This window comes from Spea bombifrons, chromosome 8, assembly GCF_027358695.1.
Source record: "Spea bombifrons isolate aSpeBom1 chromosome 8, aSpeBom1.2.pri, whole genome shotgun sequence".
In the NCBI taxonomy this organism is placed as follows: domain Eukaryota; kingdom Metazoa; phylum Chordata; class Amphibia; order Anura; family Pelobatidae; genus Spea; species Spea bombifrons.
This window is the reverse complement of record NC_071094.1, coordinates 4,334,031-4,347,823: the sequence shown is the minus strand read 5'-3', so window position 1 is coordinate 4,347,823 and position 13,793 is coordinate 4,334,031. Positions and strand designations below refer to the sequence as shown.

The window sequence follows — 13,793 nt, the reverse complement described above, 5'->3', positions numbered from 1 at the left end:
ATGTCTATCCCATGCATGTTTAAATCCCCTTACTGTATTACCCTCTACCACCTCTGCTGGGAGGCTGTTCCATCACGGCTACTCAAAATGTACCACTTTGGGCCAAAATTGACTTTACAAAATACCTTTTTTTGAATACCAGAAGTTATTCACAGTAACCTCTGTCCATCATACAGTCCCCATCAGTCTTGTCAAATGTCAGAGCCGCTATCCTAATAAAGCTGTTTTTTTTCTTATCGGAAGCCTCTCGTAATCCTTTCACCCCGTTGCCTGGCAACCCCTAATGATAATGCAGAACCTGACCCATCACAAGCCTTATCTACCATTGATCTTTACCATTTATTACAGAAATGAAACAATTGCCCCGGCGTCACCCGCCCTCCCGTTCCTCCGTATCCCCCGGAATGTAATATATATGTTAATTAGAAGTTTTAGTGCATACGCTTTCCTAGGAGACGCGATCTGCTCCTCGCTCGATGCCGAAAATAAGCCTCGGTAATGCTGCTTAATCAATATGGAACAGAACGAGGTTGAGAGGCTGCTCCTCCTATATTCCAGGGGCCCTGGCAACACAAAATCAAGCTATGTCATAATAACATGGAACATTCCGGCCCCATTCGGCCCGTTTTAGCCTCTACCACTTCTGCTGGGAGGCTGTTCCACCCAGTCAGTAAAGTAAAACTTCTTTATGTATCCTTCATAAATGCTCATAGTTTGTTTTTTATTATTAAGCCAACGTTTCGGCCATAATGGCCTTCATCAGGGTTATAAAAAAAGGCAATTTTATTTATTTCAACCAATACAATGGCTTCCTACAGCAGAAAATGTATGGGTCAAGTCACTCCCCCAGTGGAAGCTGCATTGACACACACGCCACTCCCCGCCCTCTTCTCCACCCCCTTTCCCACCTACCACTTATAATTTTCATGCGTTTGGGGCTAGCCCCACCCAAATCAACAAACCACCCACTGACATCAGCAGCCCACCCTCGAGTACCTGGAGCCCCATGTATGTTTGGGCCATGCCCACTCTCGCCTCCAACCCGGCCTATTTTGACATCGGGCCACACCCCTTCCTGCCTTTAGCCACATCCCCCAACACGGCTGTCCCGATTAGACTTGTCGAGGGTTCCTATTATTCACAGGCTGAACTCTCTATACCCGGACGCGGTCAGGAACCAATGGGGTGCCACGATAGGCCGTGACACACGCTTACACACGCTTACACCGTGAATATATGACTCCATTCCCCTGACTTTGACGAATAGACCTTTTATCGGAATGATTTATTACATGGAAGGAAACCTTCGCGGGGACTTGGGGATTACATCATATCGGTGATGTTACTCGATACAGATAACACGCTATCTACGTTGACAAGGTTGACAAGGTTGACAGGGGGTCTTGTAGTCCCGGCTTCTGTAAAGACACTGATCCAGATGATGTCATCATCACCCCCCCTCCCCCCCGAAATTCATTACACAGAACTCGGTCATAAAGTCCGAAACGATCAGTTGATCAAATGATCATTCCATCTGAAGAAGAGACCTCCGTGGTCTTGAAAGCTTTTGTAACTTTCATTTTTTTTCTATGTTAGCCCAATAAATGGGTCTAAAAATACATAAAGCTGGACTTATGAGGTTTGTTTCTCTTTGAGAAGTTAATTTTCCTTTTGGCTGAAGAAGCTGGCCGAGGGAGACGAGACGGATGAGAACAGGTCAGAGGAACAATCTTTCTTGTCAAAATGTCAATTTGATTGAGAAGGATATCAAACCGGGGGAGCGATAACATAAAGCGGAAAACCCGAGCCTGCCGCGTCCTAACCGTGGAGAGACATCTCATTCTCCCCGATTCCCCGAGTCATCTGGACTCTCCGCCGTATCTTTATTACGAACGCTCTTTCTTGGGGTTCTAGGAAATGAAACAGAGACGTCTCCGCTGAGAAGTCAATCAAGCAGCGAGGTTAGGAACTACTACAGAGGGATTCTGATGGACGTCTTGTTAAGAAGTAATGACATATATGCGAGTGTGCGCGTGTGAGTGCAAGTGTGTGCGTGCGCGAGTGTGTGTGAGCGCGAGTGTGTGTGCGTGCGCGAGTGTGTGTGTACACTTATATGATGACATAAGTCTGGTTATCCAGCTACTGGAGCAGCGGATTGTCGGCCATTGGTGATTTGTCCGGCGTGCCAGGAGGACCAGTGACCAATGGAAGCCTTGCTTTTTGGCTGTGGGGTAATACTAGATATTTATTGGCCGTTTGGGGTCTACGTTGCCTCCTGGCTCTCTTGTGCGTAGAGGGATACCAACCGCACCCCACCGACGAGGCCCCCTGAAGGCCGAAACGTGTGTCTGGGGCTGTCGGTTCCCTCGTGCAGAGAAAGTCTGTCTTCACACTCCATTTCTGGGCGGCAGTTCCACGCGTGCGGTAAAAAAAAAAAAAAAGGTCACTACAGGATGGCAGCTGGACGGCAGCTCCACGCGTGTGGCGAGAAGGAAGACGGCAGCACCTCGTGCCGCCGCTGCTCAGCCCCTAGGTCTGTAACGGTTTTTATTGGTGGGAAAATGTTGTTTAGCCCCACCCACTCAGACACACCCCTTATCCCTTCTATCCATTCACAGCTCAGTGCGTTTTAAAGCTTTCTAGTGTCTATCCACCCCACCCCACCGGACCTAGTCTGCCTGTGCTGCTGTGTTTAGGTCCTAAAGAGGGACTGTTGCTTCCAAACCAGGACACATGGGCGGTGTGACATTGGGTAGAATCTCACAGAGACCTTTGTGTCTTTTAAACTTTTAACCACCCCACCCGCCCGGTGTCCCCGTCTTACCCCGCGTCAAACGATCCGTCTGCATACTCTTTGGATTAGCTGTACGGTGGTTACCCGTTGGCGACGGCCTTTTAGAGGGCTTTATTGGCTTCCGTTCTGTATAAACGATCCTCGGAAAGGTGGACCGAGCGTCGAGCGTCACCAGCCGCCCGGAATAGATACAGAAGTCAGGTGACACTAACAGAACAAAATACTTTTGCCTAAAAAGGTCAATTTTTTTTAAAAAAAAATCTCCTCCCCAGTTTCAGACTCCGGCCGACGGCAGAAAGCCTCCAAATTGATTAGAAACATAGGATTTACCGGCAGATCAGACTTTTCCTTCTGTAAAGACCCAAACCTTAATCAGTCTTAGAGTCAGGAGCCATATGTCTATCCCCTCCCTGTATTAGCCTCTACCACTTCTGCTGGGAAGCTCTCCAACTCATCCACCACCCTCTACTTCTAGTTTAAGAATGTCCCCTTCCAGGACATCAGCACATGGGCAGTTTTGCAACATTGGAATATGATGGCGCTCTATAACACAATAAATAATAATAATATTGCAACATTGTAGCGCATCGCCCTCGACACATACTGTACACCATCGTGATGTCACAGCGGGTTCCGCCCGCAGAATATTCAGTGTATGCTGTGGCCGGCACTCGTTGGAACCGTATTGTGTCTTTTGGAATGTTACATATTTATTGGCTATTAAATTGCTTTTGTGGGATTCCCAGAGGCAATTCTCACACATCTACTTAACCCGCCTGCGAGAGAAAGTTCCTGATGTGGTCCGCTTATTTATAACCCTACAGGAAAGCAACTCAGCCGCTTTAATCCGGGTCTTAAGTGAGATTATACGTTTAAAGCAAGTAGTTGTTAACAAGAGATGTATTACGAAATCAGATTGATATAAACAAAACAAATTAAAAAATGAGGTAGGCAATCGGTAGACTTATATATATATATATATATATATATATAGTAGGATATTTTTAATTTACTGAGAGGGTGGTAGATTAGTGGAACAGCTTCCCAGCAGAGGTGGTAGAGGGTAATACAGTAAGGGGATTAAACATGCATGGGATAAACATACGGCTCCTGAATCTAAGACGAGACCAACGACTGATTAAGGTTTGAGTCTTTACAGCCGGAGAAATGGGCAGACTAGACGGGGGCCGGATGGGGCCGACCTGCAGGCAAATCCTGTGTTTCTATGATACTAAAGACACATAATAGATCGGACCGTTTGGTTTCTAAAAGGTCCAACTATAGAGTCACTGTTTTCATGATGTCATCGGTGCAGAATAGATTTTCATAGGTATCCTCCCAGATTATAATAATAGGGAACCACCTGATATTAATAGACCAATCACATCGCTTTGTGGTTCGCCTGATGTAAATTCGAACGTTGAACGAGAGATGGTAGGAAGAAAAACTTCCACTATGGTCCATCCTGGAGGAAGTGGAGAGTGGGGCTTTAATGGAGAGCTGTCTCTTCCTGTTGGGAAAGATGCTGATGTAGCCGGAGAGTGGAAAGTGCTCCAACACGCCACTCATAAAAACATGGGAGGTGGGAGCCATTCGGCCCATTTGGTCTGCCTGCTCTTCTTGATGTCAGGACTCAAACCTTGACCTGTCCTTAGTCCCTCAAAGATTTTCACCGCAAGACAACATGGTGGGCTTACAACCAAGTCCCTCTATGTGCCGCTCAACTACACGGTCCATTCCAAGCCAATTCCACGAGTTTATCCATGAATGAATGTATGTTCTGAGCAACCAATTCCATTAATGCTGGGCAAACCGAGAAAGTCAATAAATTGTCTAAATAATACCAGTTCAACATTATAAAATGCCATAGTACGCAGTTGGCCATTTGGCACAATTAGCTTAATAAGCAAGAAATAAAGGATAAAATTAGGAGATTCTACACAAAGAAGTAGAATTCTTCAAGGGGTATAAAAAATCCACTAAAAGGGTATGCCTTATTATGTTCACATGGACCCCCACATGACGAGACCCCCGCCTTTCTTTAAAAAAAAAAGATAGCAGGATGAATATTTAATCTAAAGCTGACACTGTTACGATGGTGGCGATGGGAAAATGAATGGAATTCATCAATCTTGGCATTTAAACTTTAAATCTTAATTTTCTAACAGTCGGTTTCAATGGTCGCGGTGACAGGGGGTCTTATAGCTTAAAACGATGGAATTAAAGGTGACGCTTTACAGATTACTCGACCGATCAGTTAATAGAGCAACGGGAACCAAAAAAAAACGGTAACTTAACAGAAAAGTACACCGGGCTGTATACTGGACACGGGCGTGCGTTTTGGGGAAGATTTAATAAATTCTACTAATTTCCTGCTAGGCGATTTTTCAATGGCGGGAGACCCGTAGAGTTATCATAGAGACGGCACGACAGCTAAACATCAGATCAGCCTGATCTCTCAATAAAAATACAGAAAAAAAGGGAAAACCGAGGGGGAGGATTTAACCATTTCAGTACCAGAGAGGTCAATAATGCTTTGCCCCCCCTGTACGACAGTCAACAATTTCTTGTAATGCATGCATTTATAGCATTATAGAATTATTCTATTTTATTTAGAATTTTGAAAATTTAAAATTACATTTAAAAAAACACTAAATAGCTGAAAAAAACCCAATATTTGACATAATTCCCCATTCTCGATCACCATTAACCCATAAACCTGGAATCTCATTAGCATTAATTAGACCGTAATTTTAGCGCATTCTCCCATATTGCAAAGTGGCAAAACGGAATTCTATATAAATAAACAAACAAACAAACAATAATAATAATAATAATAACAATAATAATAATAATAATAGTAATAAATGTTACCGTTGGGTGAAGCTCAGTAATTTGGTAGAAGCTGGGTCTGTGCTGTAGATATCCATAATCCATACGTGTTTAATTGCCCCAGCTCAAAGCAAATATTTCTCCCCCCTTTTTTTTTAATGGGGTACCTTGAGAGGGGGCATTCCTCTGTCCCCCCCAAAATATGAATTGTATCTGCTGCCAGACACTTGTTTGTCGAGTGTCATTCAAACACAAGTCATTCTCGATACCCCGGCCTTTGTCATTGGTTACTTCGCAGGCACCTGTGCGATGGATGGAGCATCTTAGAGAAGAGGCAAAAAGAAAAACGCGCGGGGGAGGGGGGTATCTTCTCTGAATCTGTACGTGACTTGGAGCCGTATTGAGTTGTTCCTGCTGTTACTAGCCTAATACTTTCATTCTGCGCTCCAACATTCATATCACATTCTCCCTTGACAAGAACCCTCCTCCTTCCCGGGGCTGACCAGCCTTCTCCAGTCCCTCTCCACCCCCTCCAACCAGCCTCTCTCTCTCCCCCCCCCTCTCCTCCTCATCTAAAGGCAGCTGCATGCAGCAAGATCATAGGGTTTCTTGTCACATCCACAGGCTGCTTGCTAGAAAGTCTCCACTTCCTGCCACCGCCGGGCCTCGTTTGCCCCTGCCGGGGCATCTCGCTTGGGCTGCCCAGCCTGCTTAGGTAGAGAAGCTTGCGTTCTGGGGGTTTGCGACACCCGTTGTACAGTGCTGGGGAATATGACGGCGCTACAGAAATCAATAAATAATCATAACAGCGGCCTTTTGATACATTGCTTAGAATGTGGTTAAAAAATAAGGATGTAGGGGGCGGCCATGTTGAATTTTATCCAACCAGCTTTATAAATTAAGAGAGAAAGAAGGGGGTGAGCGACCAAAAAAAATAAATAAATCACCCTGGGGCTCCAGGCTTGTAGTCGTTGCACCCCTGTATCTCCCGCATAATTAGCACTAACCTAAGCGGCTGTTTGGGGGCCCCAATAGCCAAAGGGCCCCTCTTGGCGAGCATGATGCATACACAGTCGCCTATGTAAATTTATATCACTAAGAAACTTCTTGTTCCTTAATTTAGATACAGTTATCCTTTTTCAGCACTAGTACTATAGACGGGGCCCCTAAATCATTGTACTTCGGGCCCTAAAAAGCCTAGCGTCTATAAATCAGAGAAAAGTATTTATTACACGCTTATATACCTAGTGCATGGGGTTATGTCTTTTAGATTGTAAGCTCCTTTGAGCAGAGCCCTCCTTACCCTTTGTTTCTGTAAATCCGATTCTGTTATTTACTACTCGTTATGTTACAGCACTGCGGAATATGCCGGCGCTATATATATATAAAACAATAAATAATAATAATAGTTCTGACTTATTAGTTATACTTGTTCCCATTTCAGTAAAAAACGGATGTCTCATGTGATGAATAATAATAATAAAAATAATAACTATTTGATATTGATTTATATAGCGCCGATATATTCTGCAGCGCTGTACAATGGGTAAACAGGATATCATTATTTTATAACTGTTATACGAAGAGGTAAGTCTTCTGCCGATGGTTTTTGTTGCAATTACAATATGTTGCAAATTGTTCTCAGATTATCCGTTGGATACTTTTACTTCTTCAAATCTCCAGAAGGCTCCAGTTTTTTTGTGCAACTTGTAAACCACAAAACTGGAAATATTGTCACCGTGTAGCAATCGCACGTTTCTTGCGGCTACTTTCTTTATATTTCGCAAAATTATTATTGCAATTCTTTACAATTAGATTCCTTCCCGACTCTCTGTGAGTGACATGCCTGCCTTTACCAAGTGATCTCCCTCGACGGGACTCAGAGCATTAAAATGGGAGACTCTCTGACTATCCACTAAAGAAAGAGTTGGCAGGAAAGTTGTGTTGACTTCCCTATACACTGTGAAGGTCCAACCTCAGAGGTCTTCTGCTGCAGGAAGACCTTGGCTGGTCTTAGATAACATGTCGTCAAATCAAGTAGATTTCTTTAAGGTATAATGTATAGGTCAATGGCCAGCCATTGAACTATACATTATACATGACCAGCTCAGACCTTAGAGACTTCCCAATGTTGACCCTTCACAATGTAGAGTGTAATTAAGGAATTGAAACCTTCACGTAGTGAATAGACTCCTTCAACTCAAATTCCACTTTCTAGGGTTATTCCCGAATGGGATACCAGAGAGGACTTTCCGGTTTTTGTGTTCAAACAGTATAACCGTCACTGGACAACCTTAGGGGTCCTAAATGAAGAGATGATCTATTGCCAATCAGGGTTGTAAGACAAAGCTTAGTCGGATTATATGGTTGCACCATATGCGCATGCTACCATGATGGAACATTGGGCATGTGCAGAACTACATTGAGTGACGGTTTGAGGTCCCCAAGTGTAGTGACTTGGAATTCATTATCCTCTCCATAACTTCCATAATATAAGGACCAACATTTAATGATTCGCATAAATCTCTAGGCCTGTCACAATCTGGGAAAGCAGACATTGCTTTATATTCCAAACCTCATGTTACAAATCTTGGCCATGGCAGAAATGATCCAATGACCAACCGCATGACCTCACTGCGCCTTCAATAAATATAATGAAGCCGTCGCTCGGCGGTTTTATTCTTAATAATTTACGCTCAATCTATGAGGTTGTAAAGTAAAGAACAGATTTAAATCATGGCTCTTGGGGGGGATTATGTTATGTCAGGGGGCTCTGATTGGCTGAAGAGCCATCATTTTCAGGATGTATGTTTACTTAAGCCGTTAAATTTGCGGACTCTGCCTTTCCATTAAGAAATGACATGTGTATCGATTGAGTAAAGCTTCGTGAAATACAGGCTGATGACTATAAGTCTGTCTGGGCAAACAGGTGGCATTTCTCAATCAGACGTTGTCCTTACAACGGGCCACAGAGATATTCAAGGAAAAAAACTGAAATAAATGCATTAAAAAAAACAAAAACAAAAAAACAACAAAAAAAAAAACACCCATTCTGGGAATAAATGATGATATACGCATGCATAAAACACTGTGCTTTACTTCTGAAACCTTGGATATAGATAAAAGAACACACAAGGTCAACCCCCCCCCCACAGATTTTTGACAAGTATATTGGAAAAGAGCAGCTTTACACCAACAATGTAATTTTAGATATTAAAGAGAGACGTGTACTGGCCAGCTCTTTGGCCGCACAACAATAGATTTCTCTTCCAACAAAACTTACTTATCCCTATGTAATCCAATCAAGGGGGCTCCCAAGGCCAGTAACAGACTAATAGCTGGAAAATATTTAGGTCATCGATCGCACTTAGAGAGATCCTGGGAGATGCTTTTCCCAGGTGGCCACATGTTGTAGCTAGGTTCGTACGGCTTGAAGAGCTAATCTGTCTTTGGAATCTGTTTCTGAAGACATGGTCTCCTTAGAACATCTTCACTGTCCCACCATAGATCCTCAACCACCTTCGTGAAGATGGATCCCTTTCAATTCCACTTTTTTACGACACCGGTCAAGGTTTTCCATGTTGGACATGTACTTGTGCCCCTGGCGTTTTACCGGTTTTTATGGCTCTACAATCTAGATGCTTCCATATCAACTAGGGTCCTGATTGTGTCTATTCTCCTACCTGGAAAAGTCTATGGACACCTATATCTACATACGCATTCAATACGTCTAGGGATCAACATGTCCGCTCTTAGGGGCTCGATTGTTGTCGGTCTTTGGCTTGATTTGTCTAATGACACCAAACATCAAGACGGATGCCGTAGAGGTGACACCGTAAACATAATGCATGGAAAATACAATGACAGATGTCCAATCCGACCCGCTAAGGTAAATTAAATTGTTGTGATTCAATAAAGGATCAACACTTCTGCAGGAAATTCAATTTCTTTGATTTTTATTGGCTTGAAATGAAACCTAGAGATTGGGAACCTCTCAATGGAATTAAAATAAGAATTTCATTAAACTCTTAATTGGGACAAGCCATCATTTGACACTTCCTCTGGAGAATTTCCGGGGCCAAATCGAACGGATATCATGCATTAACTAATTTAATGGAATTGTCCAAAAATACTGTTTCTAACTTGACTTTGGAAGAGTCGCATGGTGGATGGAAATACGATTTACTCAACATCTTGGGCATTCATCAAAAGAATATTCAGCAAAATATCCTTTTGATGAATTACAAAAAAAAATTCCACCGAAATTAGAAGACACCAAGCAAGACGCTAGATGCATGCTGGAAGATATTTTAATAGTTAATAGATGCGTTGAAAGAGATGTATCTCGGCTAGGCGCTACCCTAGGCGCTGGTTCACCCATCTCCTGTCACTTGCCTCTGAGGTCACTGTCCACAGCTCTGCACCTGGATATGATGTCATATTCCAGCGTGCTGCATGTCGGATCACTATGGAGCCTGTGCCATTGGGCTTTACACCTGGGAACATTCAGGCTCCCGCTACCTGAAGCCCTTCCACTTCGGGGTTGCAGGTAGGAGATCCAACTGACACCAATAGGTAGTCCGCTGATGTTACCGGCTAGCCCCACATGCAGGAAAACTGGCGGCGGTTGGGGTGAAGTGGGCGAGGTGTGCCCATAGTTTCTCCGAGATGACCCACAGACCCGGAGAAGCGGGTATACGCAGTTATGTGTATATGTTCTGGTTACAAGGGGGGGGGGGATCAATGATCTCCCCAACTTGCCCATGAAGAAACGGAGCACAACATAGCAATCTGACCCCGTTAATGCAGCGGAGGGGCTGCTGCCCCCTGGAACTACCTTAGGCCCTAGTCTGTATCGGCCAGAATACACCACTGGTTTTACACGCCAGTGATTAACGTAAACATTATGCTTGGGCAACATGTCTGCTCTCGGTCTTCAGGAACATCTTTGACCCGGAAGAACGACCTTTTCGCGAGGTTTACCATTCAGCTGATCATAATTAGGATGGAAAAAAAAACCCCAGAAGCAAACATATCCGCCGTGCAAATAAATCCCCTCAATTGAATTTCAATTGCATTGCTAGACGCTGGCACTCCGCGGCAAAGCTTCTAATAACAGCCGCAAGCACGCAGAACCCGAGGAATGTTATCGTTTCGAGGGATTGGATGAGACGGGGGGGGATAAATATTTTATGGAAAATCCTGTTGGGGGGAAACAAAGCCGCCCGAGGTGGGGATGTTAAGAACGTACATTTACCAGAGGATATCGCGTAGGGTCGCAGACACAAACATCAGCCGTAAAGCTTCGAGGAATTTCAGAAGCTCGGAAATCGCTCACGGCTTTTATGAAATAGACAGATTTCCGGAATATCAGGAGTGGCAGCCGTTTAAGGATAGCGCTGACACAGGACTAGGAGTTGAAGGCCAAAATCAATAATGATTGTAGATGCTATGGAGGTTGGGGGTCATAGTAAGGGTATTATCTATTAATCCCTGGGGTTCGGTGCTAAATTGGAGATAATTCTCAGGAACGTGCGAGAGACCAAGTCCGCTTGGTCATAAAGGGGACCAAACTCTTGGCACCTGAGTTGGCTTCCATTTTCAATGAGTTTTGACACCCAATAGAAACAGTGGAGACCCCCCCCCCATGAGCTAGCAAGGCCTAAGACCAAGGCTGGACTGGGGACGATGAGGTGGCTCTGGCACCAGGTCGGGTGCGCATGGAGCGATGTCTGCCAGAGGTTGGTCTGGGCCTGTATCCTACTCTGATGCCCCTCTTTCCTCCCCTGATGCCCCTCTCTCCTCCCCCTGATCCCCCTCTTTTCTAGGAGGTCAGAATGTTTGCTGGGTATGAGGGTATCGCAGGGTTCTACAGCCCTAAAAGCCCCGATAATGTGTATAGAAACAGCAGAAAACGGCTTTATAAATTAAACGGGGTAAATAAACCCATTATTCTTCTTCTAAATGCCCCCACTCAATTACACCAATAGCTGCCAACAGGCCACAAAGTCATAATTTTTTTTTTTTGCTGCACAATATGCAGTTACTTTTCTTACTTAAATAAGTAAAAAATGTCATATATTTGTTTTGATACAATGTTAAATTACATATATTATTCCTTTTGAAAGACATGGGTCAGTAGTACATGTATTTGATATGGAATAATTCAACATAATATTAAATGAGATCCAGCGGGGGAAAATAAACTGCATTAAACATTCATGTGAAATCACTCCTCGCTCCGATACCAGTGACATACTTCATGTCATTCATTTCGAAGGTTTTGAATTATTGCAGGACTTATTTTTTTGACGTGGATGAATGTCTTTCCAAAAGAGATCTATAACCCAAATAAATTATTAATGGCTATTAGGAAATATATTATATTATGAAATAAAACGTAAAATAAATTCATCAATTAAAAAGGTTGAGGAAATTGTCAATAATTGCAGATTTTCTCCTTAGAAACCGCGAAGCGCGGAATAAAAAAAGGCTTAGAAATAAAAGTTGAATTCGTATTGGTCAGGCGTCAGCCAATCACAACACAGAAAAGTTTCGAGCTCACGGCCAGTGACTTAAAATGCCCCGAAAAGAAAATACCCCTAACGTTTCAGGGGTCCAAATTGGGACACCTGTGTTAGGGGGTGTGGCAAGAAACAGGGTGGGGCGGGGTCAACTCTTGAAGTGGGTGGGGCATGACATTGAATAAAGGATAATAGTTTATATATTTTAATTCAATTTTGACATTATTATTTTTGTAATTTTTATACATTTTAATTGAATTTAATGCCACCGGGGTCAAAGTTCACCCATTTTTAACTCCCATCATACATTTCATAAAGGTTATGCTCAATGGGACAGGGGGGTTATGGATAAATAATACTTCTGGTGTTCATTGCATTGGTTGCTATATCGACTGCAACAGTTTTACCGCTTTGCATCAGAATTTTAACCCATAAAGTCTACAATCCCATTGGATCAGACTGCAGGATATGTAATAATTTTGCCAGATTTATTCAATTTCCTGAGTAATGAATAACGTTGTTTTTTGTTATTCCTCCCCTTTTGCCCCATTATTGATTTTGCCCTTTTCTCTATAATCTTAACACCACGACCAAATGTAATTCAGCTTTAGTGGCCATGTCTCCCAGCGCACAAAAAACGCAGGCCTCACATTCAAAGTCCGTTTATTTCCAGGCTGCGATGAATTTGCATTCGCATTTAATCACCCTTTAACCCTTTATGTGCCACAATGTTTACAATGTAAAGGCAGAGCTTAAATAAGCACCCTGTGCAATACTCTATGCAAATAAACAGCTCCGACGGCCACCGCTTCATTTGCATATATGGAGAGGGCAAAAACATATTTTTGCATTGTGTACCCCGTGTTGACCGTAAACTCTGGTTGGACAGCAAGCACCAATACCGTATGGGATCGGGGTTATTGAATTGGCATAATGGGGTAGTGACGAGTTGGATGAACTCTTCATTATTATTATACGGCCCAAAAGTCCTGGTTTTAATGGGACAGTCCTGAATTTTGAGCATTGCCCTGCTTTGCCGCCCTAATGTCCAACATTCGTGGGAAGTTTGGAGCACGGGCAAGACCCCCACTGACTGGCCATGACTCCCACCATACCTAGGAACTCTCGTGGTCCCCCCCCCCTGAGACTCGAGGTGACGTTTTGGGAAAACAAAACAACAACAGAATCAGAAGGACAGAGATGTGAAAAGGTCTAAGACTAACGTGTGCGACATACGACGGGAAACAGTGTAACAAGAGAGAGCCGGACAGACAGGTTCAAAGATTCTCAGCATCGGTTCTGAAGTCTCCCCCATCTTGGTTTTTTTTTTGTCATATGAGCACAGAGGGCCCTCTAAAGTGGACCTATCACCTTCACAAAAATATTACAGTTCTGTACGCTCAATAAACATATAATTGTTTCCCAAAAGTCAATATATATTAGAACCCCACCTAGGGTATATACAGTATACCAGCTTAACCAGTAGCCATCTTCATTTCCTATTCTCAGTTTCTCCATGAATATTCGTTATGTTATCCCCCGAATGTCAAGCTGCTGATTGTTTTTGATTGGTACAGACAGCCTTTGAAGGGGGTGGGGACAATGCTAGTTCCGCCCCTTTTAGTCACATATTTAAGCTTCTG

The 13,793-nt window shown here is 43.5% G+C and overlaps 1 protein-coding gene across 1 annotated transcript in view; it reads right to left on the bottom strand.

The window, feature by feature from the left end:
- GARNL3 (GTPase activating Rap/RanGAP domain like 3) overlaps positions 1–13,793 on the bottom strand; it is a 112,243-nt gene that overhangs the window by 49,102 nt on the left and 49,348 nt on the right. The gene's annotated exons all lie outside the window — the stretch shown is intronic.